The 27,918-nt window shown below is 35.1% G+C and overlaps 1 long non-coding RNA gene across 2 annotated transcripts in view; it reads right to left on the bottom strand.

The window, feature by feature from the left end:
* The window catches only part of LOC138918350 (uncharacterized), a 167,388-nt gene that overhangs the window by 114,968 nt on the left and 24,502 nt on the right, over window positions 1–27,918 (bottom strand). Inside the window, exon 3 of one of the 2 annotated variants that reach the window (XR_011427687.1) lies at window positions 21,641–21,737. The exons of the other annotated variant lie outside the window; for it this stretch is intronic. This is a non-coding gene — a long non-coding RNA (uncharacterized lncRNA). The remainder of the gene's footprint in view (window positions 1–21,640; window positions 21,738–27,918) is intronic. 2 annotated transcript variants of the gene reach the window in all.

The raw sequence follows: 27,918 nt of genomic DNA, 5'->3' as shown, positions 1-27,918 counted from the left end.
GTAATTGTCCCACAATCCCTAGATATTCTGTTCTGTCTTTTTAATTCTTTTTTCCATTTGCATTTCAGTTTTGAAAGTTTCTGTTGCCATCATTTCAAGCTCACTGATTTTTTCCTGGGCCATGTCCAATCCATCAATGAGCCCATCAAAGACATTTTTCACTTTTGTTACAGTATTTTTGATTTCTGGCACTTCCTTTTGATTCTTTCTTATCATTTCCATGTCTCTGCTTACATTATCCACATATTCTTGCATGTTGTACCTTTTTTCCAATAGAGCCCTTAGAATATTATTCATAGTTGTTTTAAATTTCTGGTCTGATAATTCCAATATCTCGTCCATATCTGAGTTGAGTTTTGATGCTTGATCTGTCTCTTTGTTCAAACTGTAGTTTTTTTTTTTATCACGCCTTGAAAATTTTTATTGAAAGAGGGGCATGATGTGCTAGGTAAACAGAGAAGTAGAAAGGACTTTCACATGAGGTTTTATATTTATCTGACTCGGAGTTGGGTTGTGTTTACTGTTTGCAGTACTTGTAGGTGTCAGAGGTTAAAATTTCCTCAGATACCCTTGTTTGTCTCCTCTGCTGTCTTCATGTTTCCTTGGAGACTTTCCTTTAGTGTTCTTGTTTAGAGATCTCTTTCTTTTATTGAGACTGTGCCCCTGGGCTGTTTCTTTCACAAATGCTTCTCAGGTTTTGGATATTTTGTGTTTTTCACCCTGCTTAGGTGAGACACAAAGGCCTGGAGTTGGGCATTTCCTTTTGCCCACATGGAAGGCTAGAAGATGCTAAAGTTGGGTAGTTCCTTTCTCCCATGGTAAAGGCAAGAGTGGGCTGGGGTTGAGTATTTTCCTTCCTCTGGTTGTTAGTCTATGGCAAAACTCCAGGCAGTTAAGCTCTGGTAAGAGAGTTCCTCTTGGGGGCAGGCCTTCTTAAGAATAAGATGCTCTGGGTGTAATTTCAAAATGGTAAATTTTCCCTCCACCCGTCCAAATCATAAGGGGCTTTTATTCCCCCAGATCTTCATGTGAGACCTGGGAGGGCTCCTGGAGGTAAAACTCACAGGATTGTGGGATCCCCTTAAGACTGGGCCAGCCTAGGGTTTTACTCTCAAGCTTGGCCACAGTGAGCATCCAGCAATTCATTTCTGGAGTTCAAATTTCTGCTTTCCTACCCTCGCATGGTGCCCAGGGGAGTTTCTGCTCCGTGTTTCTACTCTGGTAAGTTGTGATCTCTATATCTACCTGTCTCTCTCTTCAATTTGGGGGGCAGTAGTTGCCCTGTGACCTCTATTCTCTGATGTATCTAAGAAGAGTTGTTGATTTTTAGTTTGTTTCTTGTTGTGGGAGTGAGATTGATGACTTCCAACCCCTTTATATGATAGACTAGAAATCAGCTATTTAACTTTTTAAATAAAATGCATTAATCCTAATAAGAGTTAAGATTTTCTGTGCAAGAAAAAGAGACAGCCTCCGCTCTGTCCTGCAAAAATAACAAGCTTTCCCCAAAATTAGAGTCTTTACATAAGCTGGCCCTTTACTTTAAATGTTCTTTCCATGACAACCTGCTCCTCTTCTTTAGGTCACATCTTAAATGATACTTCTTCAGGGGAACTTTTCCTAAGACCCAGATTAATATTGTTTGGCAATTTTATATGTTCTCACATCTATCTATGCTTTTTTCATTTTAGATGAGCAAAGATTGTAATATATTACTTATGTATAAATGTCCATTTAAAAACTTTCTCTCCAATAGACTATGAAACCTGGAACTGTGTCTCTTTTTCTCTTGTGAATCACTTGTATATAACAGAATTCTATGGCATACCCTGAAGAATCAATACATAGTTGCATGAATGAATGTGTGAATGAATGAATGGGTGCTATTTTTATTTCTGTAAGGGGCAATGGCTACCATACCAGTCAAGCTAGAAATAAGGTTGTCACCTCCTATTTTTTTTAAATGACAACAATGCAAATTTTGCCCATAATATTCTATTCAATAAATGTAAACTCCAAAACTCAACACTTTTTAATTTATTAAGTTTAGTTAAACATGAGAGTGAAAATAGGCTTCACAGATCCAGGCGTATCAGAAATAAAATCATAATATGGACACTCTTTTATTCATCAGTTCAGAGATATTCATTGTGTTCCTCTCATATGTGCACCAGATATTATAAGTTCATCTAAGAGCAAAGCAAGGCCAAAGGGGGACAAAAATAGCCCAACTATTAGAGATGAAGTTAAACTTCTTAAAACAGGTGGGTTTTTTTGGCCCTGATTTATTTGATGCTGACTGACATTGAAAAACCCAAGACTCCTAGACCACAATTGAATTTGCATCTTGACACTTACTGGGGTACAAGAGGAGTAAAGGGAATCACTGTAAAGTTTCTGAAGAATTTTCCATGGCTCCTTTTTCCATTCACCTTTCTTATAGCACTCTTATAACCTCTGCAGAAGGCATTCTAATCAGTTAATTTTTAAGAATTTTGTTCAGTATGCTTCGCCCAGAGATTCCTTCTTGATGATTAACATACTCCAGAGGGTAACTACCTGCCAAGGAGAAATTACACCAATGAAGGCAAGCCCACTGCAAGGGATAGGAAGGCAAGACAAAAAAGTCAGGTCTGTCATGTAGGTTTTTGAAGACACCATTTATTTTCTATTTATCCTGGGAAAATGCCTCTCCAAAAATATACAAAAGAATCATGGGAATGAACAGAACCAATATATAACAAATACTAGATGCTTTCATGATTACATTGAGTGCAGTATATGTGATCATATCTGATATTATTTTCAATGTCATGTGAATTCATTTCACATCCTGTGGATTAGAAATGAAAAATATCATTTGCAGAAAATACAGTACAAACCTCATGGAAGAAGGGAGACTTAGGGTGTGGTACTAGTTTCATCAAGCAAATCTGATGCAAAAATTAAACATAAGTTTAACCAAAGCATAAAAAATGTAAGCTAATATTAATTACATATTGGATTCCTTTATTCATACAATGAGAAATTGTACATTAGTTAAAATTAATGAAATATAACTACAGTAATCAAAATAGATAAACTTCAGAGAATAATATTAAGAAAAATGCATATGGTAAAATAGGTTTATGTAAATGTGAAAAACAAAAATTTTAGATATAATACTTATGTAGTAAAGTATGAAATCAAAGAAGAAAATGTAGTACACCAACTTTAAGAAAGAAAGAGGGAATGGAGGTGTAGAGCTTTATCAAAATTTGTAGCTGTTGCTATTTTTTAAATGAAAAAATAATTTTGAGGGGCCGGCCCCATGACCTAATGGTTAAGTTTGGTGTGCTCCACTTTAGCAGCCTGGGTTCATGGGTTCAGTTCCTGGGCGCAGACCTACACCACTCATCAGCCATGCTGTGGCGGCAACCCACATAAAAAATAGAAGATTGGCAGAGATCTTAGCTCAAGATGAATGAATCTTCCTCAAAACAAAAAAAAAAAGAAAAATTGGCAATAGATGTTAACTAAGGGTGAATCTTCCTCAGCAAAAAATAATAATAATAATAATTTTGATGATAATGTTATAAAATATTAATGTCTATTTAATCTAAGTGGTAAATATATTGGTCACTATTAGATTATTTCTATATAATTGAAATTTATCTACAATATATATACATTGATATTAAAATAAATAGAAGAAACTACTTTACTTTGCTAGTCATACTTAGTACTCATTTTTGTGGTTAGTTAGGAATAGGATATTTCTTACCTGCCAGATTTTTCTTGATAACTCAGTTAAGGAAACAAAGTAAATAACTTGGCATAGAAAACATTCCATTATAAACTTCAGAACATTGTAACATTTAAATGTAACCAGATTTATGGCTTCACTTAAATCCATTTTTTTGAAGTTGAAATGTAGATACATTTTGTATGGGATACAAATGTTTTGTAAAACTTGTAAACTCATTGGTGACTTCCACTTATTTGAAATACAAATTACATAAGGATTCTGTAGACCTTTGAGAATAGCACATTTAACAATGGTGCATTCTAAAATGGCAAGTCCTGTTATAGTTTATTTTGATTTTTCAAAAAGATGAGCATCTACATAATATTTTCTTTAAATTTAATTCATAATCTTGAAATGGTTTCATATATTAGTAGATTCCCCAATTTATACTTTAATATCCTTATGCTTTAAAAATATTCTTATTTTTTGAGTTCCAAGTATATTTTTAAATGTCAAATGTAATTATTCAAATGTAAATTAAAAAAAAATTTTTGAAAAGGTAACCGTCACAGTATTGGAGGTGGGCTGCCATTCTGGGCGTTCTTGGCACGACTTCAGTAAACTCTCACGTCCTGGAGCAAGATCTTGGGCACAGAAGCAGAGAGATACAGGTGTCTGAGGTGAGCTCAATAGTCATGAGAGAAATGGGACATCTGTATCACATTAAACACAATCTAAAGTAAGATAAAAGTTGAAACCACCAGTAAGTAAGAATTATTTGATGGGAATATAATAAAGGAGAAAACCAATTGGAAAGATGCAAAAAAAAAAAATAGATACAAAAAAAAAGAGAACATACAGAAAGGATTATCCAATCTGAAAAGTAATGCTCTCGTGTAACTTCATAACCCAAAATTGCCTTGGATTAAGAATTAGCCTCTTGCTCATCCTCTCCACTGAAGACAAGAGACACAACAACTTCCTTGAATGGATCTTGCACCTTTTTCATCCTTCATTGTTAAAGAATTACTTTAAAATACAATGCCACCCCAACTCAGCCCTTCAGGACAAATATTATTCTCCTTATCTTACAAAATAGAAATTGAGATTCAGAGTGTTAACAAAGTGTTTCAAGGTTATGTAGTGCAAAAGAGGCAGAGATCATTTGAGTTAAAATCTATCTACCTCTATGTGCAAATTCTGCACACTGAAGCACTCCTGTTAATTTTTTCCCTATTATCAACTGTTCCTACTCATCTTTATTGAAACCTTAATTTAGACAGTCAAAAATGAGTTTGGAAATTAGTTATGGTTTTCCACAGAATGTTACTGAAATTTAGTCAATCAATTGTTGCTTATACACAAGAAAGTATAAATGCCTGTTGCATGTAGAATGTACTAATTTAGCTGAATTATGATAAATTAATTTCAAAGAATATATTTATTCTTTCTCTCAATTAGAATGCCATTAGGCATAAATAAAATGTATATACATTTTATATTTCAGTGTTAGTGATAAAACAAAGCTAACTCATTGAATCCTGGTGTGGAAAGCTCAGCTCGTTAAGACGTGTCTTTGTATTGAGGGAATGACGAGCTCTCAGACCAGAACTAATCCTAAAGAAAGAGACGATGAAATCTCAGCCGTAAGTAATTCAGGGTAGAGCATGGGGTTGGTATAATTACAGAGTTTCTCTATCTTGGGGCTATTGGTATTTTTGACCGGTAATATTTTATTGCCAGAGCTGTCCTGTGCATTCTAAGATGCTCTGTGGCACTAGATACCAGAGAAATATCTGCTGGGGTGGGGCAAAATTGCCCTTCGTTGAAAACCACTCTGTCTGAATTCTTTTCATACCAATCTACCCTAGATACTTGTATGTGTCCTAGAAAGAGAAAGGTGTAAAAATTAAAACTAAAAGAGCTGTTTTCACTTTTAAAATGGGAGAGGGGAGAGTCACTGAGACACAGTTCTGCTGAGGGGGCGAATTGTTTGAGGAATGCTGCCCACCTCTACATTAAACACAGAGCTGTTTCAGTACATTGAAAATTCCAGACATGGCTATGTCTGTTCAGTAACAGTAGTTCCTATGAGAGGACAACTTAACTATTTACTTTGTGCTAGTAGGAAGAGATTTCATCGATCTTGGAGCAGAGCTACAAATATTACAAATAAAAACTGCGCTTTGGGAAGATGCTAGGACAGCGGATACTAGGATCTAGATATCCTCTGTGATATATAACGCACATCTGCTCAGACGACTTCATAAAATTTGTGGAGGAAAATATTGAAGGTATTTGCAATAACCAATTGGAGAAAAATAAAAACCACATGCAGGGCACTACTTATTTTCTAGCTTTTTAGTTGTAACTTTAAAGTTTTTTGTTTAATTGTGACCTTAAAGATTTAAAAATGGATCCTTGACCTAGTACTGCCTAGTGTGAGCATTTTACCACTCCGCAAATATGCGAAAACAGTTTAGTACTATTCAGCAGCCCCTCCCATTGTCAGATTGTTGTCTTATATTTTACTTTGCATGTTATATAAATCTGATATCACTCATCTTTTAGTTTCTCGATATTAATTTACATACGCTCAAACATACCTACTCTTGATAATCTTCATGCTTTTCTGACACTCCACACTTCCATTTGAGATTCTTCTTCTGTCATTTAGTGTCCATTTTAGAGAAGATCCTCTAGTGATGAATTATTTCAGCATATAATTGTTTCCATCATTTTGAAGGGTATTTTCGCTAAGTATAGATTTCTAGGTGGTCAGAGTTATTGATGTTTACTTTGATATCTTAAAGATTTTGTTCTATTATCTGCTGGCTTTCATAGTTTTTGATGAAAATTTAGCCACCAATCTTGGTTTTCCTTTGAAGATAATATGACTTTTTGTCTCTGACCATTTTAAAAATTTTCCCTTTGTCTTTGATATTTAGCAACTTGACTATGATACGCCCAGATGTAGTCATCTTTGTGTTTATGCAAATTGGGTTTTACTAAGCTTTAAAAACATGTGGGTTGATAGCTTTCATATGATTTGAAAATTCTTGACCAATATTTCTCAAAACACTGCTTCTGTTCCATGTTCTCTGTTCTATCCTTCTGAGAGACAATTCCAATTCAATTATTTGATCATATTCCATATGTTTCTTACTTTCTTTTGTTTTTCATTATTTTTTCTCTCTCTGCTTCAGTATGTATATTTTTTATTAACTTGTCTTTGAATTAACTAATTCTTTATTCTACTGTATCTAATCTGCTGTCAATTCAATTAATGAATGACTTCACATATTTTCTTCTATATTATTATATTTTCCTCAGATTTCTTTAGTGTATCAATCAGAGTTGTTGAAGTGTTTTTTAATCTTAATTCTACTATCTAGATCATCTTTGGGTCTCCTTCTCTTGACTATTTTTTCTCTGTATTGTCAGTTCCCTTTCCCCTGATTTTTCATGTGACTATTGTGGAAAATACATTAAAAGAGTTTTGGATTATATTGTCTTCCTCCAAAGACTGTTAAATTTTATTCTGGCAAGCAGTTAAATCCAAGCACATCTTAATCCTTTCAAGTTTGGTTTTAGGTTTTTTAAAGTTCCTCTATCTGTTTTGCTCTTATTTGAAGAAATTGGTTCTCACTTTTGTAAAATAGTCCCATTGGGTCTCAAGCTAAAGTTCAGGATATTCTTCAAATTCTTTCCACTATAGTGGAAGTGGAGCTAAATGAAAAACTAAAACAATTGGACTTAATAGACGTATATAGATCACTTCACCCTGAAAGAGCTGAATACACATTCTTCTCAAGTGCACATGGAACATTCTCTAGGATAGACCATATGTTTGGAAACAAGGCAAGCCTCTACAAATTTAAAAAAATTGAAATAATAACAAGCATCTTCTCAGATCATAGTGCTATAAGGCTAGAAATTAATTACAAGAAAAAAGCTGAGAAAGGCACAAAGATGTGGAGACTAAACAACACACTAGTGAACAAGCAATGGATCATTGAAGAAATTAAAGAAGAAATCAAAAAATACCTGGAAACAATGAAAATGATAGCATGTGATACCAACTCATATGGGATACAGCAAAAGCTGTATTAAGAGGAAAATTCATCGCAATACAGGCACATCTTAACAAACAAGAAAAATCCCAAATAAGCAACATTAAAGCACACCTAACTGATCTAGAGAAAAAAGAACAAATGAAGCCCAGTCAGCAGAAGGAGAGAAATAATAAAAATCAGAGCACAAATAAATACTATTGAAACAAAAAAGGCAGTAGAAAGGATCAATGAGACAAAGAGCTGGTTTTTTGAGAAGATAAATAAAATTGACAAACCACTAGCCAGACTTACAAAGAAAAAAAGGGAGAAAGCTCAAATAAACAAAATCAGAAATGAGCAAGGAGAAATAACAGCAGACTCTGCAGAAATACAACAGATTATAAGAGAATACTACAAAAAACTATATGCTAACAGAATGGATAACCTAGAAGAAATGGATAAATTCTTGGACTCCTACAATCTCCCAAAGCTCACTCAAGAAGAGGCAGACAATTTGAACAGACCAATCACAAGGAAAGAGATTGAAACAGCAATCAAAAACATCCCAAAGAATAAAACCCCAGGACCAGATGGCTTTCCTGGGGAATTCTACCAAACTTTCAGAGAGGATTTAATACCTATCCTTTTCAAGCTATTCCAAAAAATTAGGGAAGATGGAACACTTCCTAACACATTCTATGAGGCCAACATCACGCTGATACCAAAACCTGACAAGGACACCACGAAAAAAGAGAACTACAGGCCAATATCACTGATGAACATAGATGCAAAAATTCTAAACAAAATTTTGGCAACCGGAATTCAGCAATTCATCAAAAGAATCATACATCATGATCAGGTGGGATTCATACCAGGGACACAGGGATGGTTCAAGATCCGCAAATCAATCAACGTGATACACCACATCAACAAACTGAGAAATAAAAACCACATGATCATCTCGATAGATGCAGAGAAGGCATTTGACAAGATCCAACAGCCATTTATGATAAAAACTCTGAACAAAATGGGCATAGAAGGGAACTACCTCAACATAGTAAAGGCCATATACGACAAACCCATAGCCAACATCATACTCAATGGGCAAAAACTGAACGCTATCCCCCTGAAAACAGGAATGAGACAAGGATGCCCTCTATCACCACTTTTATTTAACATAGTACTGGAGGTCCTGGCCAGAGCAATCAGGCAAGAAAAAGGAATAAAAGGAATCCAAATAGGGAGGGAAGAAGTGAAACTCTCGCTGTTTGCAGACGACATGATCTTATATATAGAAAACCCCAAAGAATCCATTGGAAAACTGTTAGAAGTAATCAACAACTACAGCAAAGTTGCAGGGTATAAAATCAACTTGCGTAAATCAGTAGCATTTCTATACTCCCGTAATGAACCAACAGAAAAAGAACTCAAGAATACAATACCATTCACAATCGCAACAAAAAGAATAAAATACCTTGGGGTAAATTTAACTAAGGAAGTGAAGGACCTATATAATGAAAGTTACAAGGCCTTTCTGAGAGAATTGGATGATGAGATAAGGAGATGGAAAGACATTCCATGTACATGGATTGGAAGAATAAACATAGTTAAAATGTCCGTTCTACCTAAAGCAATCTACGGATTCAACGCCATCCCAATCAGAATCCCAATGACATTCTTTACAGAATTAGAAAAAACAATCCTAAAATTCATATGGGGCGACAAACGACCCCGAATTTCTAAAGCAATCCTGAGAAAAAAGAACAAAACGGGAGGCATCACAATCCCTGACTTCAAAACATACTACAAAGCTATAGTAATCAAAACAGCATGGTACTGGTACAAAAACAGGTGCACAGATCAATGGAACAGAATTGAAAGCCCAGAAATAAAACCACACATCTATGGACAGCTTATCTTTGACAAAGGAGCTGAGGGCATACAATGGAGAAAAGAAAGTCTTTTCAACAAATGGTGCTGGGAAAACTGGAAAGCCACATGTAAAAGAATGAAAATTGACCATTCTTTTTCACCATTCACCAAAATAAACTCAAAATGGATCAAAGACCTAAAGGTGAGACCTGAAACCATAAGGCTTCTGGAAGAAAACGTAGGCAGTACACTCTTTGACATCAGTATTAAAAGGATCTTTTCGGACACCATGCCTTCTCAGAGAAGGGAAACACTAGAAAGAATAAACAAATGGGACTTCATCAGATTAAAGAGCTTATTCAAGGCAAATGAAAACAGAATCTAAACAAAAAAACAACCCACTAACTGGGAAAAAATATTTGCAAGTCATATATCTGACAAAGGCTCAATATCCATAATATATAAAGAACTCTCGCAACTCAACAACAAAACATCAAACAACCCAATCAAAAAATGGGCTGGAGACATGAACAGACATTTCTCCAAAGAAGACATACTGATGGCTAATAGGCACATGAAAAAATGCTCATCATCGCTGATCATCAGGAAAATGCAAATCAAAACTACACTAAGATATCACCTTACACCCATTAGAATGACAAAAATATCTAAAACTAATAGCAACAAATGTTGGAGAGGTTGCGGAGAAAAAGGAACCCTCATACACTGCTGGTGGAAATGCAAACTGGTGCAGCCACTATGGAAAACAGTATGGAGATTCCTCAAAAAATTAAAAATAGAACTACCATACGATCCAGCCATCCCACTACTGGGTATTTATCCAAAGAGCTTGAAGTCAGCAATCCCAAAAGTCCTATGCACCCCAGTGTTTATTGCAGCACTGTTTACAATAGCCAAGACGTGGAAGCAACCTAAGTGTCCAGCAATAGACGAATGGATAAAGAAGATGTGGTACATATATACAATGGAGTACTACTCAGCTGTAAAACAGAACAAAATCCTTCCATTTGCAATAACATGGATGGACCTTGAGAGAATTATGTTAAGTGAAATAAGCCAGCGAGAGAAGGATAATCTGTGTATGACTCCACTCATATGAGGAATTTAAAATTATGGACTAAGAACAGTTTAGTGGGTACCAGGGGAAAGGTGGGGTGGGGGGTGGGCACAAAGGGTGAAGTGGTGCACCTACAACATGACTGACAAACATTAATGTACAACTGAAATTTCACAAGATCGTAACCTATCAATAACTCAACAACAAAAAAAATTCTTTCCACTATAGTGGATACCAATGTCATTTTTAATCTCCCAAGTACTATTTTGCTTCTGTGGTATCTGTTGGGATCTCCACTTTCCAGAAGTTATTCTATGCTAGGCCTACTAAAAACTCTCCCTGTGCATTTACAGCTTAGGAGTTGGCCAAGGACCCAGGGATAATTTTCATGACACTTTGAGGCTCCTTTCCATATACTCCTCCAATATGGAACCCTACCCCCGCTATTCAAACCACTTTGGCACCCCAGAACTCCATCTATCTTTCTTCTGCTTAGTGAGACCGCCTCTTTCATGTTGGATCCATGCAGCAGCCTGGTAATTGGAAGATGCTCTTGGAGGAAAGCTGGAGTGCATGTAGTCCTAGCCTTCCATGCTTCCTTTTTGCATAGACCATAATCTTTCATTGACTGCTTTCCAATACCTGCAAATAGTCATAGCATGTATTTTGATTGTTACGGCATGGAGGAAAATCTAATAATATCCAAGACACATCTTTTAATATGACCTCATGTAAAATCAGTCTTATGTGATTAAAAAAAACAAAGTCTTCATAGGAAAAAGATAAATACAAAGAAAAAAAGTACACAATATATAGGGGTAAAGAAATGTTCTTTAGCATACAAACTTGGAGTCCATATATATTCAGTCTAATCTCCAGTGATTTTTACATCTGCAAGATTATATAAGGAAGGTTGATATTCATAATTGTTATCCCAAAATACCCTGAACCTTGAATCATCACCATAAAATTAAATAGTATCTAGTAGGTCATACTTATTAAGCTGTACATATATCTTACTCATACTCTATTAAAGATGGCTTTTAAGGAAATATGTTTTAAAAAGTTAACTATCTTTATCTTTGTATCCTGAGAACACAAGTCGCTGTCGTTTTTGTCCTCTAAAGCATGAGTGTATTGACTCAGGGTTCTTACTAATACTGCTCAGTACTATCAGACATCACCTCACAACACTCTGATGAAGAAATATAAAATACATTTCTATTTTGAAGGGAGGAAAGGAAACTGAAAGAGCTAATTTGCTTGCATAAAATATCACATGCAATTAGTGGTGAATAAAATAGTAAAAAATACATATTTTAAAATTTCTGTTGTAATAGTACTCCTTCTAATATACCACACTGTCTATATTCAACAAAGTTTTGTGTGTGCATGTGTGTGAAAGAGAAGTGAGGGATGGGGAGCAAGGTGAGGAATAAAAGCCTTATGGTTAACCAGATAACAAGCGAGGATTATCTAAACAGTAAATCCCAAAAGATTCCTATCAACCTGGGTTTTAAAGGAAACCTTTTTTTGAATCTCTGGCCCGCAATCTAAACAGGAGTTCCAGCAGGCTGCATCAGGAGTCAGGAGTCCCCCAGAAAATGTCTACATAGTCCTGACTAGAGGCTGCAGCGGTAAGGGGCTGAGGATTGTTTTTAATGAATGGTGTTACCGGCTCAATTTTGAACAAGTTCTTTCATTTTACTTTGTGATACTGTAAACTTTGTATTTTACCCTAATGACAGGAATAGCTTGAGCAAGATTTTTTGACTCCTCTTCTTTCTCTCCTGGAGACATTAAGGAGTTGAAAAAGAATCCAAACTCAGGCAGCAGAAAGATTTTCAAAACATGTATTTCTCTACCTTTTAGTTTTAAATTGGGAATTTTCAGCACGAAAATTATCGGATATGCAATATATCAGTGTGCTTAATGAGAATATAGAGATGTGGCAAATTTAAGGTGCTTTGTTAAAGGCCTGACTTATAAACAAAAAATATAACTTGCAGTCAAATTTAAAGATCTCTTTAAAATATGCATATATTCTCCCGGCGTTTCACCACCTGAAATTATAGATTCTCTTTATAGCAGCAGAGTGCATGAGGCAGCATGAAACATGTTTTTCTGTGTGCACAGTCACATGGAAATTGATTTTTCCATCCTCTGTTAGCAAGTAGATACATCCTGCTGTCATATCTCCCGGGGAAGATTGCTGCATTTCTTGGTGGGGGACTTGCAAATGAGGGGCTTTCGAAACTTGGAAAGTTGGCTTTGCAGCTGTGGATACGACCTTTCTCTAAAAATGAAAGCATGAGCTGCTTTTCATTTCTCTGGAAGGAAAATGCCACCTGTCAGAGAGTGCTGCAGCCCCTGCTCATATTTTGATAAGCAATTTCCATTTAGGTTTTCTTTTTCTAATGAAAAGTCTCAACTGATTGAAAAGTTTTTATAGCCGGTGAACCTAGTGGTTTAGGGGGAAAAAGGATTAATTTTAAGAAACTAAAAGAATATTTTTAGAAAAGTGTTTATATTGAATAATAATAAAATTTTACGGGCAGAGCGGATTTTGGAATTTGTCTAATTCCCTCCTTTGCACATAATCAAGCTGAAATTCTTATCAATTCAACATCACACATGTACTTAGTGACAAAAATCAAAGCTAGGACACATTTCTCCTAAATTCATTGGCATTGTTCTTTAAGAACCAAATAAGTTTCAAGAGGATCATGTCCCAACTTATTCCCATTTTCAAAGATAAAATTACTTGTTGTTACCTATAGTAAAATATCTCTGAATATTTTGCTCCATTAATCAATTATGTTTAATTTTGGTAGATTTTTAATTATTTTTTCTAATAAGTTATAAACATTCAGCAATTATGGTCTATATAAATAGATTTGAAACTGCAAAGAGACAGTTACCTTGTAATCCATTATATATCCAATACGTGCCAAAATACAGAGGACACGGAAGATGCGCGTTAAATATATGCTAACTATAAATATATTTAATAATTAAATATACACTATTCTGAAGAAAACAACTAAAACATGAAAACTGACTTTCAAGTACTTTACTGAATACATCATTTGTGTGGAAGTTGCAGTATTACTGAAGATGGAGATTTTGAGAGTATTTACCGGTAATCATAATGATTGCAAAACACATTTAAAATTTTCTCAATTATTGATGTCAATGTTAACTTATCTGAAATTATGACTAATTATTGAAAAAGCTGCTAGAAAGTATATAAAGCTTTCACAATATGACCCAGGTTTGATTCACATGGAACTGATGATTAATCAACTAACAAATACAAGTATGCAAGCAACATCTGGGGACTCGTGGAAGTATTCTTTCAGCACACCAAAGCTGATAGCCTGATAGTTGACTGGAAAGGAGGCCAGTTAGAGAGATTTGGGATTAGGTCCTTGGAATTCTACAGATGTTAATGTGTGGGTCAGATTTTATCAGGTAAATATAGAATTCAGCCTGGTCCCCAATGAATAAATCAGTGTGAAAGATTTTTCTTTAGATAAATGAAGATGTTTCTTTTGTGATAAAAAAAATCGTTTATTGAAGACACACTTTTGCAGGTAATGGGACCATCTCCACTAGTCATCATGATAATTCATTGAGATAAGTACTATTATGACCCCATTTTAGAAGTAGTCACACAGCCAGAAAATGGCAGAGGTGAGATCTATAGAGGAAAAATAAGAAAAAAATTAATGGACAATTACCTAGTTAATTTTTACTTTAAAGACGTTCTTATCACTTAGCTCAGGAACAAGAAAATAATATTGCCATTTAGTTATCTGAATGAGATGTCTGTATTGGTTTTATATCACTTTTATATGACAGATCTATTATTAAAGGGTATAAAATATCAATTGTTTAAATCTGGTCATATACCACGTCCCCTATGGTATCACACTTCTAGAAGGGATCTTAGAAACCACTTAGTTTAATTTACTCATTTTCTATTTGAGTGGACTGAGGCAGAGAGAGGTGACTTGCAAAGATAAAGGCAACACAAATAGTAAGCAGCAAAGCCAGGATGAAAAATCAAATGTCCTCTACATCAGATGAATGTTGCGGTTTCTAAGTCATGACATCCGCCCTATTTGGAGACACAGGATTGGCTCAGAATTATCATATGAACTGAGTCTAATAGCCATGATAATAGGGATAAGTTCCTTGGAAGACTGGTGGTACGTTTTTAATAATGGTTTTATTGAGAAATAATTCACATAACACACAATTCATGCACTTAAAGGGTACTATTGAATAGTTTTTAACATATATAGCTTTTGTATATTCACAGAGGTGCACAACCATCACCAAAATAAATTCTAGAACATTTTCGTCACCCCCCCAAGAAACCTCATCCCCATTAGCAATGACTCCCCACTCATACTCAACCTCTGCCCCCGGTTCTAGGCAATTACTAACCTACTTGCTGTCTTATATTTTCCTATTTGGAACATTTCATATAAATTGAACCATACAATATGCGGGCTTTTCTCGCTGGTTTCTGTCACTTAGCGTAATGCTTTCAAAGTTCATCTATGTTGTAGCATGCATCAGTATTTCATTCCTTCTTATTCATGAATAGTATTCCATTGTACGGATGTACCACGTTTTTGATCAGTTGTTCAGTTGATGGACATTTGCGTCACTTTCACTTTTGGGTTATTATAAATAATGCTGCTATGAACATTCACGTGCAAGTTTTTGTGTGAACATGTGTTTTCATTCCAACTGGGTATATATAAAAGTGGAATTGCTGAGTCATAAGGTAATTTTATGTTTAAACATTTGAGGAATTGTCAGACTGTTTTCCAAAGGATTGGATCATTTTACATTCCCATCTGTTGTGTGAGAGTTCCAATTTCTCCACTTCGTCTCCAACACTTGTTATTAGCTGGCTTTTTTATTATAGCCATTCTAGTATGTTTGAAGTGGTATCTTGTGGTTTTGATTTACATTTTTCTGATGGTTAATATTCTTGAGGATCTTTTTATATGCTTATTGACAGTTTGTCTCTCTTCTTTGAAGAAATGTCTATTCAGACACTTTGCCCATTTTTAAATTGGGTTATATATCATTTTATTATTGAGTTATAGGAGTTCCTTATATATTTTAGATACAAGTTCTTTATCAATATACCGTTTGCAAGTATTTTCTCCCATTCTGTGGATTGTCCTTTCACATCCATGATGGTGTCCTTTGAAAACAAGGTTGCATCTACTTTTATAAGTTGTATTTCACACACAAATCACGTGCTAGTGGAAGATGCCAAGGGAGTGAAATAGGCTGTATCCCTCTTATAGAATGCAGAGGTCATGACCAAGAATTTCATGGCATTTAAGGCTGGACACAAAACTTAGTCAGTCATTACAAAACATGCATGTTGACCTTCAAAATTAACTTTTCATAATGCATTATGGCTAAGGTACAGAATAGTATGTCAAACCTTAGAATTTAATATATAAATCTATACACACATATATATGTACATGTATGTACACGAGTTGACCATATACTCACATAGTATGCATTAAGAATTGGCTGACACAGACAGGCAAGAAGACCAACAACACACCACAAGGTGCCCCACGCATCTCTGCTGAGATACTTTTACTAGGCATCTTCAGACCAACACAACTTTATAAGTCAAGAACCTGTTTAGTGGAACTACAAGTCCACTCATTAGCTGCTTTTCTAGGTTTAGGGAACATCCTTCCTGCCCCAGCTCTGATTTATTTGAGGGTAGGGACTTCAATACTCAATTTGAGGGAGTGGAAATTAACCAGGAGTAAATGAATGGAAAGAAAGCCTTCCCCATCTATCTTTTTAAAGTGGCTCAATTATCTCGGCTTTATTATTTTTGGTTCAATTCCAAATAGTTGTCAGATACCATCATCTTGAACTAATTGCTGCCCAATATTGGTTGATACTCAGATCAGAGAAAGATATTTAAAGAAAGTGGCATGCAGCATATGTGGTCCATTACTTTTTTCCGTAGACTCTAAAATCTGTACTTTGATTCTTCTTTTTTTCAAAGAATACACCTCTTTTTTATGCTTTATTTTGGTAAGGAAGATTGGCCCTGAGCTAACATCTGTTGCAAATATTCCTCTTTTTTTTTCTCCCTAATGCCCCAGTACATAGTTGTATATCCTTGTTGCAAGCCATTCTAGTTCCTCCATGTGGGACATCGCCACAGTGTGGCTTGATGAGCGGTGTGTAGGTCTGCACTCAGGATCTGAACCGGGCTGCCAAAGAGGAGCATGTGAACTTAACCACTCAGCCATGGGGCGGCCCCTATGCTTTGACTCTTATTAACCAAGATGAGAGTTTCCAAACTATAATATATTGGGATGAGATTTTTTTTTTTACTGAAATGTATCTTTGATATATCATGCCCATACTGAGGGATGCTATAAGACAGGCTTAAGATGAGTGTTTGTTTTTGAAAAGACCTTTAAGTAGTGGTGGCTAGTGAACGTTTTACAACTAGCTCTCCAGGAGACAAAAAGCCCTCATTTGTAGCCTCTGCTGATTTCCATGGTGTAAATTCTTCCACAGTGGCTGATTTCAAGATACCAGTGTGACATCACTGAACTCAGGGTTGGGAAGAGATACTTATAACCAATCCCATGAAGAGCTTTGAGCTAGTATACCCAAGCTCCTGAATGCCACTACCTACAGGATAAGCATAGTTTTTATCCTGTGGATACAGTTAGATATCAGATCAAATTTTAATTCTTGTGTTTGTACTACAAAACTTACAGCCAAATGGAAAACTAATTTAAAATTACATATGTAGGTCTTCATGGTATGCTTTTCGTTGTCTTATTTCTAGGGCCATTTGTAACTCAATCTTTGTTTTTGTTTCTCCTTTTACTCTTACTTTTAGTTTGCTCCATCTTTTAAAATTCTATTTTTAAGCTGTCTCAGTTATTTTCTGGAATGAGTTATAATAGATTTAAATAAATAAATGAATAATTCTTACGCAACTTCAGGAACAGAATGGAAATTAAAGATGAGGTACTGGATAATCACTGGAATGAAAGTGAAAGAAAAGAGGTTGCGTGTCAGCCTCACTTCTACCAGGTAGGAGCTATTCACTTCTCTCTCTGTCCCTTGGAGTCCTTGCCTATGCCATTAGGTGTGTCAGGATGAGCTCTAATATCATTCAAATTACCCTTAATTTTGTAACTCCAAAAGCCTCTGATTTATTCCCAAATTCTATTGATATTCAACACAGTTTGAATAAACTATATAATTTTATGCCTATGTTCAAATGATTTTAATATTATACTCAATTTTAGCTTTTGCAGATTGCTATTGGCTTGTTGGTGCTGACAGGCAAACTTGTGGGTGCATATTATTAGCTTTTTATAAAGTGACACTTCATCTGTAGGCAGAGTAACAAATTTTGAATTTTATGCATGAAAAGATTGATAGCTGGCACAATTATTAATTTCTGCAGGCTTCCTGTTGGTGGTATATGATTTGGAAAAGACATTTGCATTTATACTCTAATAAAAGAAGGCTCTATCCTCTCCTTTAATTTTGTAAAGCATAATACTTTAAGCATCTCCAACTTAATAGTCCTAATACCCAGGGATATGTTAGCAATTCATATAAGCAGGTGGCTATGCCATGGCAGAAAATGTCCTGAGTTTGTCAGAACTTGAGTTTGAATTCCAGCTGTGCTTTGATAACCACTTGACCTTGGAGAAGGTATGTAATATCTCCAAGCCTCAGCTTCATGCTATTTACCCTTCAGGATGATTTGAAGATCAAATGAAATAATGGGTTAAAAATCCCCAGCATAGCTACAGTTTGGCAAATGTGAACATTTATGAAAACCCTCTCACTGGTTTTCTCATACGGTCTTTGGTGCAAAGTTGCTCAGTCATACTCAAGGGTCTAGTTTAAACCAAATGGTATGGGACTTGCTTCTTCTCAAATTCCTTAAAGTGGATATATTCCTTCTTGACTTCTCTCACCAGAACAAATTTAGGTAAAATATTTTAGAAACAGGTATCAGAAGAGGAAAAAAAATCTAAACCATTGTCTTAAAAGGCAAGGCCTTTGTGCTACAAATATTCTAAATTCAAAAGACTCCTTAGTTCTGCTTTTCTTTTTTATTTCTTAAATATGTGAAAATCACATTTCTAAGTATCTCACATAAGGGAAGTATACTGATCTATTAAACATTTGGGAATAATAACGTTATATTCTAATTCCATGTTATAAGGAGACATAATATAGATGTTCTTAGAAGTTAAATAAGGAGAAAAGACTAAAAGAAAATCCTTTAAAAAGTTATATGGGGGCTGCCAGTCCAGTGGCCTAGTGGGTAAATTCAGCCTGCTCTGCTTTGGCGGCCCGGGTTCACGGGTTCAGTTCCCAGGCGTGGACCTACACCACTCATCAGCCACACTGTGGCGGTGATGCACGTATAAAATAGAGGAAGATTAGCCACAGATGTTAGCTCAGGACAAATCTTCAAGCAAAAAGAGGAAGATTGGTGACAGATGTTAGCTCAGGGTGAAACTTCCTCAGCAAAAAAAATTCTATGGATATCTGTACTTTCAAAATAAAGCTTACTTTATTGTGGAAGATATTGTCATTACCATATTTTTAAAATATGTTAAGGAAGGAAAGTGTCAGTGAACTTGTGAAAGAATCATTGAAATGCGTTTATATGGTACAAAATACAACTTATAAAAACACAAAAGTTATTGGATTCTTACTTTCAATTAGAAATTGTTAAATTTAAATTCCAGATAAAGAAGATAAGAATGATGTAATGTGTATCAGTTAAAAGGTCATTACAATTAAGTATGAGATTGATGTCTCATGATATGACTGTTTCAAAAATACAATATACAAATGTACCATCAATGGGTACAGTGGGGAGAAAAACCCCAAAATGTCTCTGGGAAGAGGACTGTGGAACCATATTACAAAACAATAAAGCATATTTTTAAGAATATAAGTGAAATTTAGGAAGATATAAAGCTAATTGCCCCTTTATCTTATTATTTCACGTGTATAAGTATGTAAGACAGTATTAACGTGTGGATTTGATGGCTCCATATTATCTATATATCTACTTGTAGGCTCATACCTGTCATTACTAGTAGTATATATATACTTACATCCATAAAATTATTAATACAAAATACATTGTTTTGAGACTTTCAATGAATCTTATGTCTATTTCCAAATAAATATTAACAGATTTGATGTCTCATTTTCAACCTGAGTGTTTTAAGCATTCTTTAATGTGTAGAGAAAGGAGCAGAATTTCTTCCTTCTCTCCCATGTTCTTAGGTTCACTTGAGCCTCTGCCCAGATACTGGTCCATTGATACTCCAGGTTCTGATGCCTTGGTTATGACCTCATTCCTTTCAACAAAGAGTGTATACTACACTGTACCACGTTCATGCCCAGGAACACAGTCAGCAATGCGAAAACTATGCATTCCCTTGTGGACCTCTGCATTCTTTCCCCTCCAATCTTTCAGTAGAGCATAAACTGGGCACTTTCGCTCCCAGGACTATTAACTACTCTGACATTTACTTTGTTATTTTCTTCTACAGCACCTATAACCAGTATGTGATAGTTTCCCAAGTTAGCACCTCCCTTTCTTATCTCTGAGATGATGTCTGTGAGATCTATTTGGTAAGCTATACAAATGTGAAGAGGTGTTGTTCTTAAAGGTTCATATTATTTAGTCCAAAATTGGTACACGGCTTCGTGTAAAAATGTGTTTATTATTTTATGAGCTTGTCTCAGTGCCAGCTGTCACTGAAAGAACTAGAAAAGAGGAAATAGTGGGTAGGAGACGATAGAGTGCTTTCACACTTACAACTGTTTCCGTCTGCTTTCAGAACAATCGTTCTCAAAGAGAATGTAGAGACTAGAAAATAACTGGCAAAGCTATTCGTGTAGGACCATGCTGATACCCTGATCTTGGTTTTCCAACCTCCAGAACTGGGAGAAATGAATTTCTATTATTTATAAGCTACTTGCTCTGCAGTATTTCATTATAGCAGCCCCAACGGAACAAGACAATTGCCTTAGAGATCATCTCTAGTCTTTTCCAGAATATCTCACTGGCGCTGTGAGCTAACAGTGTTCTTTTCAAGATGGCTATAATTTTGGAAGGCTGAAATGTACAGAAAAAAGACTGTCTTGGTGTTTAGCGTTTCATTATTTTGTTTGTTTTATGACAAGCAAGGACATGACATGAATTATTTTCTACCAGTGATTAATTAACTCAGTAGTTAGCTTTCAAAAATAGCAAGATATATTGATTTGACAGAACTTTCCTCTAGGCAGTATTCTAGATAGTAGGGGAATGGTGATGAATAAAACAGACCCATTTCCTTCTCTCACAGAGTTAACATTCTAGTCGGATATACAGCTATATGGGTGATTTTGGGATCTGAGATGACTTTTCCACAACATGTCATGTGCTAAATTTAAGTACTCTTCGCCTTAAGAGACATTTCAATTAAAATTCTCATTTCAATATATTGATTGATTTTAAGAGAATAATAGATTTAATGTATTTATTTAACACAGAATTTTAGTGCACAGAGGCATGTTAAAGTTTATCAGAGCAGATCCCTCATATTACATATGATGACACTAATAACCAGAAATATTAAATAGTTTGCCTAAAATCACACAGGTAATTACTCCATAGTCATATTGAATTTTTCTCTGGTCCCCGTGTACTGAGTTTGAAAGAAATACACTCCACATTCTTACACTCCTGGGACTAGAGTTGGTCATTGTATGTTGACCTTACCTATTTCAAATCACTAAATCAGTGTGGCATAGAGATCAAGAACACAGACTCTTGAGACTAATTACCTGGATTTTAAGCATGACCATTCACTTCACAGGGAGTGTGTCCTTGTCTCAGTGTCCTCAGACACTCGGGATGGAATCCTGTCCTTACTTCAGTTTCCTATTTGCAAATAGTAATAAAATGAAAATTAAATGAATTAAAGCTCTTAAAGTGTGTAGAACAGTATCTGGCACAAAACAATTTATAAACGTTAGCTATTGTTATTATTGTTATTACCTTAAAGTATAGTGATTATACTCTTTTATCATTTTTTCTCTGTTTATAGAGAAATAAACCATATTTTATAGAATTTAAGAGAGACCTGGATTCATATACAGGCCTACCTTGGATATCTTGCCAATTCAGTTCCAGACCACTGCAATAAAACATGTATCGCAATAAAGCCAGTCATACAAATTTTTGGTTTCTGAGTGTATAAAATTTGTGTATACACTATATTGTAGTCCAGTAAGTGTGCAGTCGCATTGTGTATTAAAAAAAGTACATATCTTAATTTAAAAAAATCTTTATTGCTAAAAAATGCTGACTATCATTGAAACCTTCAGCTAGTTGTAATCTTTTTGCTGGTGGAGGGTCTTCATGATGTTGATGGCTACTGACTTATCACGGTGGTGGTTGCTGAAGGTTGGGGTGGCTATGGCAGTTTATAAAAATAAGACAACAATGAAGATCGCCACATCGATTGACTCTTCCTTTCACCAACAATTTCTCTGTAGCACGTGATGCTGCTTGATAGCATTTGAACCACAGTACAACTTCTTTCAAAATAGGAGCCAATCCTCTCAAACCCTGCTTTATGTAATAAAGTTTATGTAATATTCTAAATATTCTAAATATTCTAAATAAAGTTTATGTAATATTCTAAATCCTTTGTTGTCATTTTAATAATATTTACAGCATCTTAACCAGGAGTAGATTCTATCTCAAGAAAAACTTCCTTTGCTCATCCACAAGAAGCAACTCCTCATTCATTAAAGTTTTATCATGAAATTGGAGCAATTCAGTCCCATCTTCAGGCTCCAGTTCTAATTCTAGTTCTCTTGCTATTTCCACATGTGCAGCTCCTTCTTTCACTGAAGTCTTGAATCCCTCAAAGTCATCCATGAGGATTGGAATCAGTTTCTTCCAGACTCCTGTTAATGTTGATATTTTGACCTCTCCTCATGCATCATGAATGTTCTTAATGGTAAATCCTTTCCAGAAGGTTTTCTATTTGCTTTTCCTAGATCCATCAGAGGAATCATCACGTGGCTGTTATAGCCTTAAGAAATGTATTTCTTAAATACTAAGATTTGGACATCAAAATGACTCCTTGATCCATGGGCTACAGAATGAGTGTTGTGTTAGCAGGTATGAAAACAACATTAATCTCGTACATCTCCATTAGAACTCTTGGGTGACCTAGTGCATTGTCAATGAGCAGTAATATTTTGAAAGGAATCTTTTTTTCTGAGTAGTATGTCTCAACAGTGTGTTTAAAATATTCAGCAAGCCATATTGTAAACAGATGTGCTGTCGCTCAGCTTTGTTGTTCCATGTATAGAGCACAGGCAGAGAAGATTTAGCACAATGTTTAAGGGCCCTAGGATTTTCAGAATTGTAAATAAGCATTGGCTTCAACTTAAAGATACCAACTTCATTAGCCTCTAACAAGAGAGTCAGACTGTCCTTTGAAGCTTTGAAGTCAGGCATTGACGTCTCCTCTCTAGTTATGAAAGTCCTAGACGGCATCTTCTTCCCATACAAGGCTATTCCATCTACATTGAAAATCTGTAATTTAGTGTAGCCACCTTCATTCATAGTATTAGCTAGATCTTCTGGAGAACTTGCTGCAGCTTCCACATCAGCACGTGCTGCTTCACTTTGCACCTTTATGTTACGGAGATGGCTTCTTTCCCTAAACCTCATGAACCATCCTCTGCTAGCTGCGAACTTTTCTTCTGAAGCCTCCTCATCCCTCATAGATGAGAACTGAAGAGAGTTAGGGCCATCCTCTGGATTAGGCTTTGGCTTAAGGGAATGTTGTGGCTGGGTTGATCTTCTGCCAAGACAACTGAAACTTTCTCCACATTAGCAATAAGGCTGGTTCGCTTTCTTATCATTCATGTGTTCAGTGGAGTAGCACTTTTAATTTCCTTCAAGAACTTTTCTTTGCATTCACAACTCGGCCAACTGTTTGGCACAGGAGTCCTAGCTTTCTGCCTGTCTCAGCTTCTCACATGCCTTCCTCACTAAGCTTCATCATTTTTAGCTTTTGATTTAAAGTAAGAGACGCGCAACTGTTCCTTTCACTTGAACACTTAGAGGCCATTGTAGGGTTAATAACTGGCCTTAGTTCAATATTGTTGTGTCTGAGGGAATAGGGAGGCCCTCAGGGAGGAAGAGAGACAGGGGAATGGCTGTTCGGTGGAGCAGTCAGAACGCACACATTTATTGATTAACTTCGCAGTCTTACCTGGGCACAGTTTGTGGCTCCCCAAAACAAGTACAGTAGTGACATCAAGGATGACTGATCACAGGTCACCATAACAAATATAAGAATAATGAAAAAGTTTGAAATATTGCGAGAATTACCAAAATGTGACACACAGACTCAAAATGAACAAATTGTGTTGGAAAAATGGTGCCAACAGAGTTACTCAACACAGAGTTGCCAGAAACCTTCAAATGTAAAAACCAGAGTGTCTATGAAGCACAATAAAGCAAAGCACAATAAAATGAGGTATGCCTGTATTCTATCATCATATTCAGTTTGATGTTCTGAATATGTGGTACTAAAATGCATTCGCATAGAATACACCTGGGGCTCTTATTTCTTATTATTGGGTAAATATTAGTAGGATTCATCAAGCAAGAGAAAACACACTGGAGATGGGGAGAGGTTACACAAGATAAGGTGGTTTAAGACATTTATTTGGAGCCACCTGTGCCATTGTAGACTGTCTTAATAGTGGTATGTAGGTCTTGAACTTAGGAGAATAAGACATTAAGATACAAGAATAGAAATACATATTTTTGAATCTAAGCTCCACTCTTTACCAACTTAGTCCTGGGGCACAGCTACTAATTTCTGAATTTCAGATTTTTAATTTGCTAAAAATAAATGAAAGTAAAAATACCAAACTAAATCGCAAATAATGAAGTATTGTGTGTAAAATTAGCTAGCACTGCACCATAGATTTGAATTTACCCTTTATCTGTCTTGTTTTTCCTTCCCATACTTTCTCTTCCCTTCTTATATGGTATAGTGGGAACATCATGGGTGTTGGAGACAGAAAGACCTTGGTTTGAATCCTCATTCTATCACTCTCATTACTGTGATCTTGAACACATTACTGAGTCTTCACGAAATTTAGTTTTATCATCATCTATATAATAGGCATGTACCTATGCACTGATTTTGTCAGGATTAAGTGAAGATTTAGAAATTATTTATTATTATTATTTGGGTAATATTCCAGGAATATAGAAGATGTTTGCAATGTTATTTTCATTATCATTTCTCTTTTCTTTGTATCATTTCTGTTTTCTATCTATACTTTCTCCTTCTTTCTTTTATTTTTTGTTTTTTGGGGAAGATTAGCCCTGAGCTAACTACTGCCAGTCCTCCTCTTTTTGCTGAGGAAGCCTGGCCCTGAGCTAACATCCATGCCCATCTTCCTCTACTTTATGTGTGGGACGCCTACCACAGCATGGCTTGCCAAGCGGTGCCATGTTCGCACCCGGGATCTGAACATGGAACCCTGGGCCACTGAAAAGCGGAACATGCACACTTAACCGCTGCGCCACGGGGCCGGCCCCTCCTTATTTCTTTTTAATTACCCTGAGAAAATCTAGAGTAAATACATTGGAAAATTCTTCATAAGATCTTGATTTTAGCGTTCTTTTATTCTATACTTTATTTTAGGTTTTCTATTATTGGTCACAGCAAACTTAAATGATGTCTAAATGCAGCTTTCTATTAATAAATGAAAGCAACATAAAATTTTATGCATGACTTACTTGGTTGACATACTTTCTCATTTGTTGAAATAAAAGAAAAATATACCCTTCAGAGAGATTAAAATCTTGCTTAGAGTGTTATCCAAGGGTTTCTTTTAATCCTTTCTTTAACTTCAAGTTTTGAACACCACAAGATGTATTTTTAAAAGGAGTCAATGCAGAATAATTATTTTAATAATGATGAATTTTCTAAGATTCAAACAATCAGAATAATTAGTCTTTATTTTCATTCAACAACTTGCTCATTCTATTAAGTTAGCCGTTTTTTTCTTAATCATAAAGCATAAATAATATCTGCCCTTGTTAGCCTCTTAGGATTACTGAGATGATGAAATAATTGATATATAATTTTAAAATTCATAAATAAGGTATTGTTAATAATACCTTAAAGAAATATTAATATAGATGTAATTAACATATCAAAAGATAAAAAATTATTCTGTTGTATAGTTGACAAAAACCTGCTGTTAGTAAATAATTTGTATAATTCAGCAGAGGTTTCTATACTATTTTTTAACTTCAAAAGTAAAATTTTCAGGGAAGGTACCATTTAGATGAGATTTAGAGTGTTAAGCATACGGTTGGAAGAAGAAATGTGAATGCTGCTAAAAAATAAAGTTTTTGGCAGTTCATTTTCAAAGGAAACACGTAAAACTCTAAAGTGTCTACCAGTTGTATGGTACTAAAATAAACCTATCTTTGTTTTTCAAAGTTTTATCAATAACCATGCAGCTGTGAACTGCACATGCTGAATTAAATCAACATGTTGGAAGAAAAGGAGTTGATGATGGCACTAATCACTGAGTATTTAAATGATGTAAGAACTGAGAAGAAGGAAAAAAGGAGACAGGAAAAAATAAATCATAAAGGGCAGACAATTAGTAACTGGGGCAAGCCAGTGGCTATAATGAACACATTCTGTAAAATAGCATGAAAAATGATGCTTAAAATATTGTGCCTACAATTAATTATTGCTGCTTGTCTTCCTACCCAGAGGATCATATACTGAATTTGTAACTTTATTATTCCAAACTAATTGGCTTTGTACATATTTCTGACAAATTCCTTTAAAGTCTTCATGAAGTCCCAGTAGTAGATATGATCAAGTGATATAAAGTGACCGGCATATACTGCGGGATGATTTTAAATGTAATTACTAAAATAGCAAGTGTTTTCAATAATACTCTGTTATTTAAATCCTAAGTTAAATACTTATCAAAAACAGTAAAAAACTGAAAACAAATTACCTATATTATTCAACTCAGGAGGCCAGAGAAGAGATTTAAAAGAAGCTAAGGAATTTGAGAAGAAAAAGAAATTAATTTTATAAATAGTTATAAAATAGAGGAGACACGAAGGAAGGCAGTGATTAAATGGTAGAATAGAGTGAAACTTTATTGATAATCACATTAAATGTTAATGGAGTAAACACAACAACTAAAAAGTAGAGACTGACAGAGTGAATTAAAAAAAAGACATCGATGTGGTTTCTAAACAAATGGGTTTTAAATATAAATGAGCATAGAGGTTGAAGGTAAGTTGATGGAAGTGTGTATCATACAAACAGGATAATAAAGCTTGTCTGAATAAGGGTTGTCTATATTAATATTAGATAAATAGACTCCAAGACAGAGTATATTGTGATTGAAAATCAGGAACAGTTCATAATGATAAAAAGAGTTTTTTCATCAGGAAGACATAAAACTGTAAAGTGTATGTGCCTAAAGAAATAACTTCAAAACACATTAAGGAAAAAAATTACAGAATTAAAGGGATTTAATTTAGCCCATTTTACAATCACAGCTGGAGATTTTACCACCCCATTCTCGGCAGTTGAAAGAAAAATAGACAAAATAATCACTAAGACAGAAATGATCTAAACAAGACTACTAACCACCTTGCCCCAACTGATACTAAAGGACAACACACCCTAGAACTACAGGGTATTTTCTTTCCAAGAGCACATAATGTATTCACAAAGAAAGCCCATAGACTGAGCCATAAAACACATATGCATAAATTTAAAACATTGAAATCATACAGATTATATTCTCTGACTAGTATGAAATGAATAATAATTTTATGATATCTAGGAAAATATCAGATATTTAGAAATTAAACAACACACTTCTAAATAATCTATAAAGCAATAACAAAACCACAAAATAAACTAGAAAATATTTGAATTAAATGACATTGAAAATGCAATTTCAAAATTTTCAAGATACAGGAAAAGCAGTGCTTTGACATACATGTGTGGCTTTAAATGCAGATGTGC

This window comes from Equus caballus, chromosome 17 (assembly GCF_041296265.1).
Source record: "Equus caballus isolate H_3958 breed thoroughbred chromosome 17, TB-T2T, whole genome shotgun sequence".
NCBI lineage: Eukaryota > Metazoa > Chordata > Mammalia > Perissodactyla > Equidae > Equus > Equus caballus.
This window is presented reverse-complemented; position numbering and strand designations above follow the sequence as displayed.